The sequence below is a fragment of the Rutidosis leptorrhynchoides genome, chromosome 5 (assembly GCF_046630445.1).
Source record: "Rutidosis leptorrhynchoides isolate AG116_Rl617_1_P2 chromosome 5, CSIRO_AGI_Rlap_v1, whole genome shotgun sequence".
NCBI classification, from domain to species: domain Eukaryota; kingdom Viridiplantae; phylum Streptophyta; class Magnoliopsida; order Asterales; family Asteraceae; genus Rutidosis; species Rutidosis leptorrhynchoides.
In genome coordinates this window covers 440,802,724-440,812,543 of record NC_092337.1, presented here as the reverse complement: position 1 = coordinate 440,812,543, position 9,820 = coordinate 440,802,724, and the positions used below count along the sequence as shown (strand labels likewise).

The following is a 9,820-nucleotide window of genomic DNA, read 5'->3' as shown; positions in this document are numbered from 1 at the left end:
TTGAGATTGATATTTACATGATTAAATGTTTCCAACATGTTAAGCAATCAAACTTGTTAAGACTTGATTAATTGAAATATGTTTCATATAGACAATTGACCACCCAAGTTGACCGGCGATTCACGAACGTTAAAAATTGTAAAAACAACATGACGATATATATATGGATATACATATGGTTAACATGAGATTATGATAAGTAAGTATCTCCATAAGTATATTAACAATGAGTTATATACATATAAACAAGACTACTAACTTAAGGATTTCGAAACGAGACATATATGTAACGATTACCGTTGTAACGACATTTAAATATATATATATATATATCATATTAATATATATTAATATATCATAATATCATGATAATATAATAATTTAACATCTCATTAGATATAATAAACAATGGGTTAACAACATTAATTGAGATCGTTAACTTAAAGGTTTCAAAACAACACTTACATGTAACGACTAACGATGACTTAACGACTCAGTTAAAATGTATATACATGTAGTGTATTTAGATGTATTAAAATACTTTTGGAAGACTTCAAGACATATATCAAAACACTCATACTTAACGAAAATGGTTACAGTTACTTTCCCATTCTTTTCTTTCATCAAGAATTCTAGTCGTATTCTTACCCGTATTATACACAGCTTCAAAACGTACTTACTATGGGTATATACCAATAGGAACTAGCATGGGATTCCACTCTTGATTATGTCATGTATGACTAATCAATTTTAACTTCTACCATGAGCTAGTCAACTAACTAGAACTCCTTTTAACCCCACTCACCAATTACCACTCATCATTCACTCCATTTCACTTCCAATTCTCTTTCTAATTCTCTCTCAACACACACACACACTATTATGAACGTATTTTTCCAGTAGTTAATCATCATCTTCATCAAAAATCACTTCAAGAATCAAGCTATAATCATCATAGGAAGAACACTTCAAGAACACTTCAAAAATCCCTTCAAGTTTACTAATTTACTTCCAAGCTTTCTAATCCATTCCAAGTAATCATCTAAGATCAAGAAACCTTTGTTATATACAGTAGGTTATCTTTCTTATTTAAGGTAATATTCATATTCAAACTTTGATTCAATTTCTATAACTATAAACTATCTTAATTCGAGTAAAAATCTTACTTGAACTTGTTTTTGTGTCATGATCCTACTTCAAGAACTTTCAAGCCATCCAAGATCCTTTGAAGCTAGATCATTTCTTGTCACTTCCAGTAGGTTTACCTACTAAACTTGAGGTAGTAATTATGTTCATAACATCATTCGATTCGTATATATAAAACTATCTTATTCGAAGGTTTAAACTCGTAATCACTAGAACATAGTTTAGTTAATTCTAAACTTGTTCGCAAACAAAAGTTAATCCTTCTAACTTGACTTTTAAAATTAACTAAACACATGTTCTATATCTATATGATATGCTAACTTAATGATTTAAAACCTGGAAACACGAAAAACACCGTAAAACCGGATTTACGCCTTCGTAGTAACACCGCGGGCTGTTTTGGGTTAGTTAATTAAAAACTATGATAAACTTTGATTTAAAAGTTGTTATTCTGAGAAAATGATTTTTATTATGAACATGAAACTATATCCAAAAATTATGGTTAAACTCAAAGTGGAAGTATGTTTTCTAAAATGGTCATCTAGACGTCGTTCTTTCGACTGAAATGACTACCTTTACAAAAACGACTTGTAACTTATTTTTCTGACCATAAACCTATACTTTTTCTGTTTAGATTCATAAAATAGAGTTCAATATGAAACCATAGCAATTTGATTCACTCAAAACGGATTTAAAATGAAGAAGTTATGGGTAAAACAAGATTGGATAATTTTTCTCATTTTAGCTACGTGAAAATTGGTAACAAATCTATTCCAACCATAACTTAATCAACTTGTATTGTATATTATGTAATCTTGAGATACTATAGACACGTATACAATGTTTCGACCTATCATGTCGACACATCTATACATATTTCGGAACAACCATAGACACTCTATATGTGAATGTTGGAGTTAGCTATACAGGGTTGAGGTTGATTCCAAAATATATATAGTTTGAGTTGTGATCAATACTGAGATACGTATACACTGGGTCGTAGATTGATTCAAGATAATATTTATCGATTTATTTCTGTACATCTAACTGTGGACAACTAGTTGTAGGTTACTAACGAGGACAGCTGACTTAATAAACTTAAAACATCAAAATATATTAAAAGTGTTGTAAATATATTTTGAACATACTTTGATATATATGTATATATTGTTATAGGTTCGTGAATCAACCAGTGGCCAAGTCTTACTTCCCGACGAAGTAAAAATCTGTGAAAGTGAGTTATAGTCCCACTTTTAAAATCTAATATTTTTGGGATGAGAATACATGTAGGTTTTATAAATGATTTACAAAATAGACACAAGTACGTGAAACTACATTCTATGGTTGAATTATCGAAATCGAATATGCCCCTTTTTATTAAGTCTGGTAATCTAAGAATTAGGGAACAGACACCCTAATTGACGCGAATCCTAAAGATAGATCTATTGGGCCTAACAAACCCCATCCAAAGTATCGGATGCTTTAGTACTTCGAAATTTATATCATATCCGAAGGGTGTCCCGGAATGATGGGGATATTCTTATATATGTATCTTGTTAATGTCGGTTACCAGGTATTCACCATATGAATGATTTTTATCTCTATGTATGGGATGTATATTGAAATATGAAATCTTGTGGTCTATTGTTACAATTTGATATATATAGGTTAAACCTATAACTCACCAACATTTTTGTTGACGTTTAAAGCATGTTTATTCTCAGGTGAATACTAAGAGCTTCCGCTGTTGCATACTAAAATAAGGACAAGATTTGGAGTCCATGTTTGTATGATACTGTGTAAAAACTGCATTCAAGAAACTGATTTCGATGTAACATATTTGTATTGTAAACCATTATGTAATGGTCGTGTGTAAACAGGATATTTTAGATTATCATTATTTGATAATCTACGTAAAGCTTTTTAAACCTTTATTTATGAAATAAAGGTTATGGTTTGTTTTAAAAATGAATGCAGTCTTTGAAAAACGTCTCATATAGAGGTCAAAACCTCGCAACGAAATCAATTAATATGGAACGTTTTTAATCAATAAGAACGGGACATTTCAACCTCCTCCCACACTTTGAGCATTGCATTGTCCTCAATGCACAAAATTAGATATAGTCATTAAACCAACCCATTTTGAAGCCTTAAAAATGGTTCTTTGCCCCGCCCACATGTACAAAACAAAATAAAGTAACCTACAACTTACAAACTTTACAAAGGTGTGCGGATTTTTGACGGAGTCGCGCACTCGACTCCTCTTCCACGCTTTAGCAATCATCGGGATCCTTGACTCTGATGTTGCTAAAGTCGAATCCCCTTCCAAATCTATCGTCGAGAGTGATCATGATATCTTCATCTTTAATTACCAACGTTCCCGTATCAAAGTCTAGCGACATCCTTGCGGTTGCTAATAACCCAAGTCCCAACACAATTGGAGTGTTTTTGTTCGGCTCACAATCCATAATGAAGAAATCTTTTTTATAGCCAATACCGTGGATAATAAAAGGAACATCTACCGCAACCCCGATTGGGTTGTCAACGGTTTGATTCCCAAAACGAATCCTCGTAGTGGTTCGAACTAACTCTCGAATGCCTAAAGACTTTGCAATTTCGGCTGGCATCATATTAACCCTTGCACCCAAGTCTAACAACGCCGAGTAAATCTTTTCATTTTGAAACCGACATACAACCGAAAACTCCCCCGGATCTCTATATCTTATACGAGGCTTGAATTCACATTGTGGTTTAGGTTTAACGTACTCAACTTCAATTGTCCAACCCTCATCATCAACAAAAGACATTTTGGTGTTGTTCATGAACTTGTCCGTGTTTTCTTGACCCCACATATTCTCAAGCGTCTCTCGAATCTCTTCTACATCTACATCCGGTTCCTTTTCTAATTTAGGTGCTTCCTTAACCGTGTTAACACAAATGGTTTCAACTTTGCTTGAACTCGCATCACTCTTCCTTTTCAATTGTCTTTCCAAGTAGAAGTGAAAAGACTTTTCTTCCTCAATAATCTCTAAAAGTACATCGCGTTCTTCCGGTTTTAACTCAAACAACATCTTCTCCATCAACTTGTGATCACCTCTAGCTTTTTCAAAATCTTTGTACCTTTGTTTCATTGAATCATATAAAATTTCAGCTTTCTCATCTTCACTCAAATCGGAATCTAAGCGTTGATCGGGCCGATTGCCCCCACACTCAACATTTTGATAGATCTCATCCATGTCTATAGTATCCTCAACCATTTCTTCACTAACCACTTCATTCATGTCAACCTCTTGTACCCCAAGCATCATGCAATAGCCATCATTAAATTCTCTCTCAACTATATATGCCGAAGGAAATCGCATGTTTTCCGAATTAAAAAATCTAAAAGTTCCGTTCCCTCCTTCAAACGTGATAGCACCCGCCCCCGGGTCTATTTTACAACCCGCGGTTGCAATGAATCCACGCCCTACTAATAATGGAACATCTTCATCTGTTGGCGTATCAAAAATGGTGAATGGTACCTCAAGGAAAACACCTTTCACACTAACCATCACATATCGAAGTACCCCAAGTGCCCTACACTTTGTATTGTTGCCAAGTGTGATTACCGCATCAGATTTAATCAACGAACATAAAGTACATTTGTCATGAAATAATCGCTTGTACGTCATGTATGACATGATATTAATTGAAGATCCCGTATTGGCAATCACCTTGAATTCACGATGATCGTTAGCAAAGTGGGGTAGGACCCCAATGAAACTTAATTCGAACAATACTTCACCTGGATCATCTTCTTGACGAAGGATCTCCTGCCTTCCCTTGGCATCTTCTTCCAATGACAACTTTTCATCAAACTCATCAAAACATTCATCCGAAATAACCTCGAACACCGCGTCATCGGGCGCATCATCAAATCGCCCATCATCATCCCAAACGTCACAATTGGGTATACGACTAATGGTAACATTTTGATCAAGCCATACATCAATGCTCTCTTTACTAACATGATTCCTTGGTTCCTTCACCCGAATTTTTCTAAGTTGATATACTTTCATGGGTTCAAAGTGAACCGTTTCAACTACTTTGGAATCTTCAAGTGATGAATTTAGAGCAATTTTCAACCGTTGCCCATTAACCAAGAATGGTTCTCCACCTTTTGGATCATGTATTTCAATTGCCCCATGCGGAGTAACCTTAGTGACAACATATGGCCCGTTCCATTTACTCTTTAACTTTCCCGCAAATAACTTCAATCTTGAATTAAATAACCACACACTTTGTCCTACCATAAACGTTCGCCTTATGATTTGCTTATCATGAAATGCTTTCGTTTTCTAATTGTAATTTTTGAAATTTCGTAAGCTTCATGTCTCAACTCATCCAACCCCGATAATTCTAACTTTCTTGCTTTTTCTGCCTCATCCATGTTCATGTTCACCTGCTTAATAGCCCACTCTGCACGATGCTCAAATTCAACAGGTAAGTGACATGTCTTCCCATATACAAGTCGGTAAGGTGAAGTACCAATAGGGGTTTTATAAGCTGTCCGGTAAACCCAAAGAGCATCGTCTAGTCTTAAAGACCAATCTTTGCGATTAGGATTTACAGTTTTTTCTAAAATCCTTTATAATTCCCTATTAGATACTTCCACTTGCCCACTTGTTTGGGGATGGTAAGGCGTAGCAATTCGGTGATTCACCCCATAATCCCTTAAAAGTTTAGCAAAGTGGGAGTTCTTAAAGTGTGAACCCACATCACTAATTATGGCCTTAAGGACACCATGACGACATAAAATATTCTTCTTAACAAACTTAAGGACAACTTTGTGGTCATTGGTCCGCGTAGCCTCAGCTTCCACCTATTTTGAGACATAATCAACGGCTACTAATATATACTCAAACCCGAAAGGTCCCATGAAATCTATGCCCCAAACGTCAAAAATTTCACAAACCAAAATTGGGTTCATGGGCATTTCATTACGTTTATAAATTCCCCCCATCCTTTGACACCTAGCACAATTTTTAACATACTCACATGTATCTTTGAAAATAGTAGGCCAAAAGAGACCTGAGTAGAGTTCTTTGTACCCGATTTTCTTTATTCCATAGTGTCCTCTACATGCGAAAGTATGTCAATGAGCTAGTATGTCCTTATGTTCGTCTTCCGCCACACATCTCCTTATGATTTGGTCGGGTCCAATTCAAAAAAGAACCGGGTCCTCCCAAATATAATGCTTAACCTGCAAAAAATATAATCCCTCTTGTGCTTGTTCCAATGCTCCGGTACTTTGTTAGTCACCAAGTAGTTAACAATATGCGCAAACCACGGTACCCGCGCAACACTAAACAAACACTCGTCCGGGAAATTTTCTTGGATTGGTTTAGCAGGGTCAAATGGAGGCGGGGGTATCCAAGACAAATGGTCTGCCACCACATTCTCTATACCCTTCTTATCCCTTATTTCCAAATTAAACTCTTGTAACAACAAGATCCACCTAATTAATTTGGGCTTAGTCTCCTTTTTCTCTAATAAGTGTCTTAGGGCACTATGGTCCGAGAAAACAACCACCTTAGACCCCCACAAATATGATCTAAACTTGTCTAAGGTGAACACTACCGCTAATAATTCCTTCTCGGTTGTGGTGTAGTTCACTTGGGCATCCGAGAATGTTTTACTAGCATAGTAGATAACAACCGGTTTCATATCAACCCTTTGTCCCAAAACAGCCCCAGCTGCGTAATCACTGGCATCGCACATAATCTCAAATGGTTTGGTCCAGTCAGGTGATTGCAAAATGGGTGCTTTGGTCAGCTTACGTTTACGGGTACTAAAGGCCTCCTTACATTGGTCATCAAAGTCAAAAGGTTCATCTTTTAACAACAAATTACACAATGGTTTAGAAATTGCACTAAAATCTTTGATAAACCTACGATAGAACCCCGCATGTCCCAAAAATGACCTTACCCCCTTGACATTGGTCGGTGGTGGCAATGTTGAAATTAATTGCACCTTGGCCCTGTCTACTTCAAATCCCCGTTCAGACACAATGTGTCCCAAAACTACCCCTTCCCTTACCATAAAGTGGCTCTTTTCCCAACTAAGAACGAGGTTAGTCTCGTTACACCTTTTTAAAACTTTTTCCAACATATCTAAACATGATTCAAAAGACTTGCTGAATATTGAGAAATCATCCATGAAAATTTCTAAAGACTCGCCTATTAACTCTGAAAAAATACTCATCATACACCTTTGAAAAGTAGCAGGTGCATTACACAAACCAAAAGGCATTCGTCTAAAAGCATAAGTTTCATAGGGACAAGTAAAAGTTGTTTTTTCTTGGTCATTAGGGTGAATGGGTATTTGGTTGTATCCCGAATACCCATCTAAGAAACAGTAAAACTTTTGACCTGACAACTTTTCGATGATTTGGTCAATAAAAGGCAAGGGAAAATGATCTTTTGAAGTTGCAGCATTTAACTTCCTATAATCAATACATACCCGCCAACCCGTCACGGGACGGGTTGTGATCTTTTCTCCTTCCTCGATTTCCATGACCGTGATCCCAGCTTTCTTTGGCACTGTTTGAGTGGGACTCACCCACTGACTATACGAAATAGGGAAAATAATCTCAGCATCTAACCACTTGAGAACTTCTTTCTTTACAACTTCCTGCATGTTAGGGTTTAACCTGCGTTGCGTGTCACGAGCAGGTTTAACCTCTGGATCTGTCACTATACGATGCATACACACTGAGGGACTTATCCTTTTCAAATCTGCTATAGTCCATCCCACCGTAGCCTGATATTTATGAAGTACCTCCATTAAATCTTTTTCCTGCACACCTGTCAAATCTGAGGCAATAATAACTGACAAAGTGTCGTTAGTACCCAAGAATGCATACTTTAAATGATAGGGTAACGGTTTAAGCTCAAGGGTCGGTGGTGACTCTAACGAAGGTTTTGTGTTGGTGTCTATGGACTTGGATAATGGCTCATATTTATGAGTCCAAGGTGGTAACCTAGAGTCCATTGTGCTTGCTATGGCCAACTCAACCGCCTTAACTTCCTCACACTCAACATCATCCTCATCACCTAAGCAAAATACTTCCACCACATCATTTTTTATCAAATGGGAAGCATGTTTTTGCACTTGCTCATCAACTATGTCCACTTGGTAACATTCATGGACATATAGGGCATGAAGAGAATTAAAGATATTAATCCTCATTTTCTTATTTCCAAACGATATGTCCATGGCACCCGTTCTACAGTTTATATGGGCATTTATGGTGGCCAAAAATGGGCGCCCCAAGATTATCGTGGGTTGGGCATCTCTATTCCTAGGTTCAATATCCATTACTACGAAATCAACCGGGTAATAGAAATCCTCCACTTTTACTGTCACATCTTCCAACATCCCCTAGGCGTTTTGATTGATTGGTCCGCTAGTTGAATGATTTTGTCAGTTCTTTTCATCAATCTTAATTCAAATTGGTCAACTAGGCAAAAGGGCAAGATATTAATGCTAGCTCCTAGTCCTAATAACGCCTTTTTCACATTTATGTTTCCTACGGTCACCGCTATCAATGGAGTCCCCGGGTCCTTAAACTTAGGTGGGAGTGTACCCGAGACAACCGCACTTAGGTGCTCGGTTAGCTCCACCTTTTTGGGTAAAGTCGCCCTTTGCTTCCTCTTTTGAGTGCAAAGGTCTTTCAAAAACTTAGCGTATGACGGGACTTGCTTAATAGCATCGAGAAGGGGCAAATTAATCTTAACCTGTTTAAATGTTTCCTACATGTCTTCCGATTATGGTCCCTTCTTCCCATAAAGGAATTGGTTCGGGGACTCTAAGGCCTTGAGAAATGGGACGGTTTTTGGTTCCGTACCCGATTTCCCAATTTCCGCAATGATGGGTGCTTTATTTTTCACCCCCTCCCCAAGTTCATTATTTTCACTTACCTTATCCTCCTCATCAAGGACGATAGGAGGCTTACGTGTATCGCGTTGAGCTACCTCTTTCTCATCAACCTTGTTGTCATACTTCTTTTCACTTCGCAAGGTGCCTACCATATTCACACTATGCCCTTTACCTTGATCCTTATGATTTGGATTGAGAATCGTATAACTTGGAATTGTACCCGGCTCCCGATTTCCTTTACTTTCCGCTACATTACCAATCTCTTTAGCCAATGCACCAATAGCCTTATTTTGCACCTCCACTATTTTTCGCATTTCGGAAATAAACGCGTCCATCTTGGCATTCGAGCTTGATGGTTGATTGGGTGGAGAATTGTTTTGATTTTGGTTTTGGTTTTGACCTTGGCCTTGATTTTGGTAATTGTTTTAGTTTTGGTTTCGGTTATTGGGATACGGGTTTTGGTAATTTCTTTGGTAGTTCCCTTGATTTTGGAAGTTGTTTTGATTTTGGAAGTTATTTTGAGGTCTTGGTGGGTTCCTTGATTATTAGCATTTAAAGCGTTGTTGTTACTCCAACTAAAGTTTAGATGATTTCTCCATCCCGGATTGTATGTGTTGGAGTATGGATCAAATCTCCTTCCCTAAACCTCATTAACCTGTTCTTCCATTATCTGTTGATTCACCGGTGGAACCCCATTCCTACACCCGTGTGCGAAATGAGAAGGATCTCCACATATCTCACAAACTTCCTGAAC

The 9,820-nt window shown here is 37.2% G+C and overlaps 1 pseudogene; it reads right to left on the bottom strand.

Annotated features, from left to right (window-relative positions):
• Positions 1-3,419: 3,419 nt before the first annotated feature.
• Positions 3,420-9,401, bottom strand: LOC139850099 (uncharacterized; annotated as a pseudogene).
• Between the last annotated feature and the right edge of the window lie 419 nt (positions 9,402-9,820).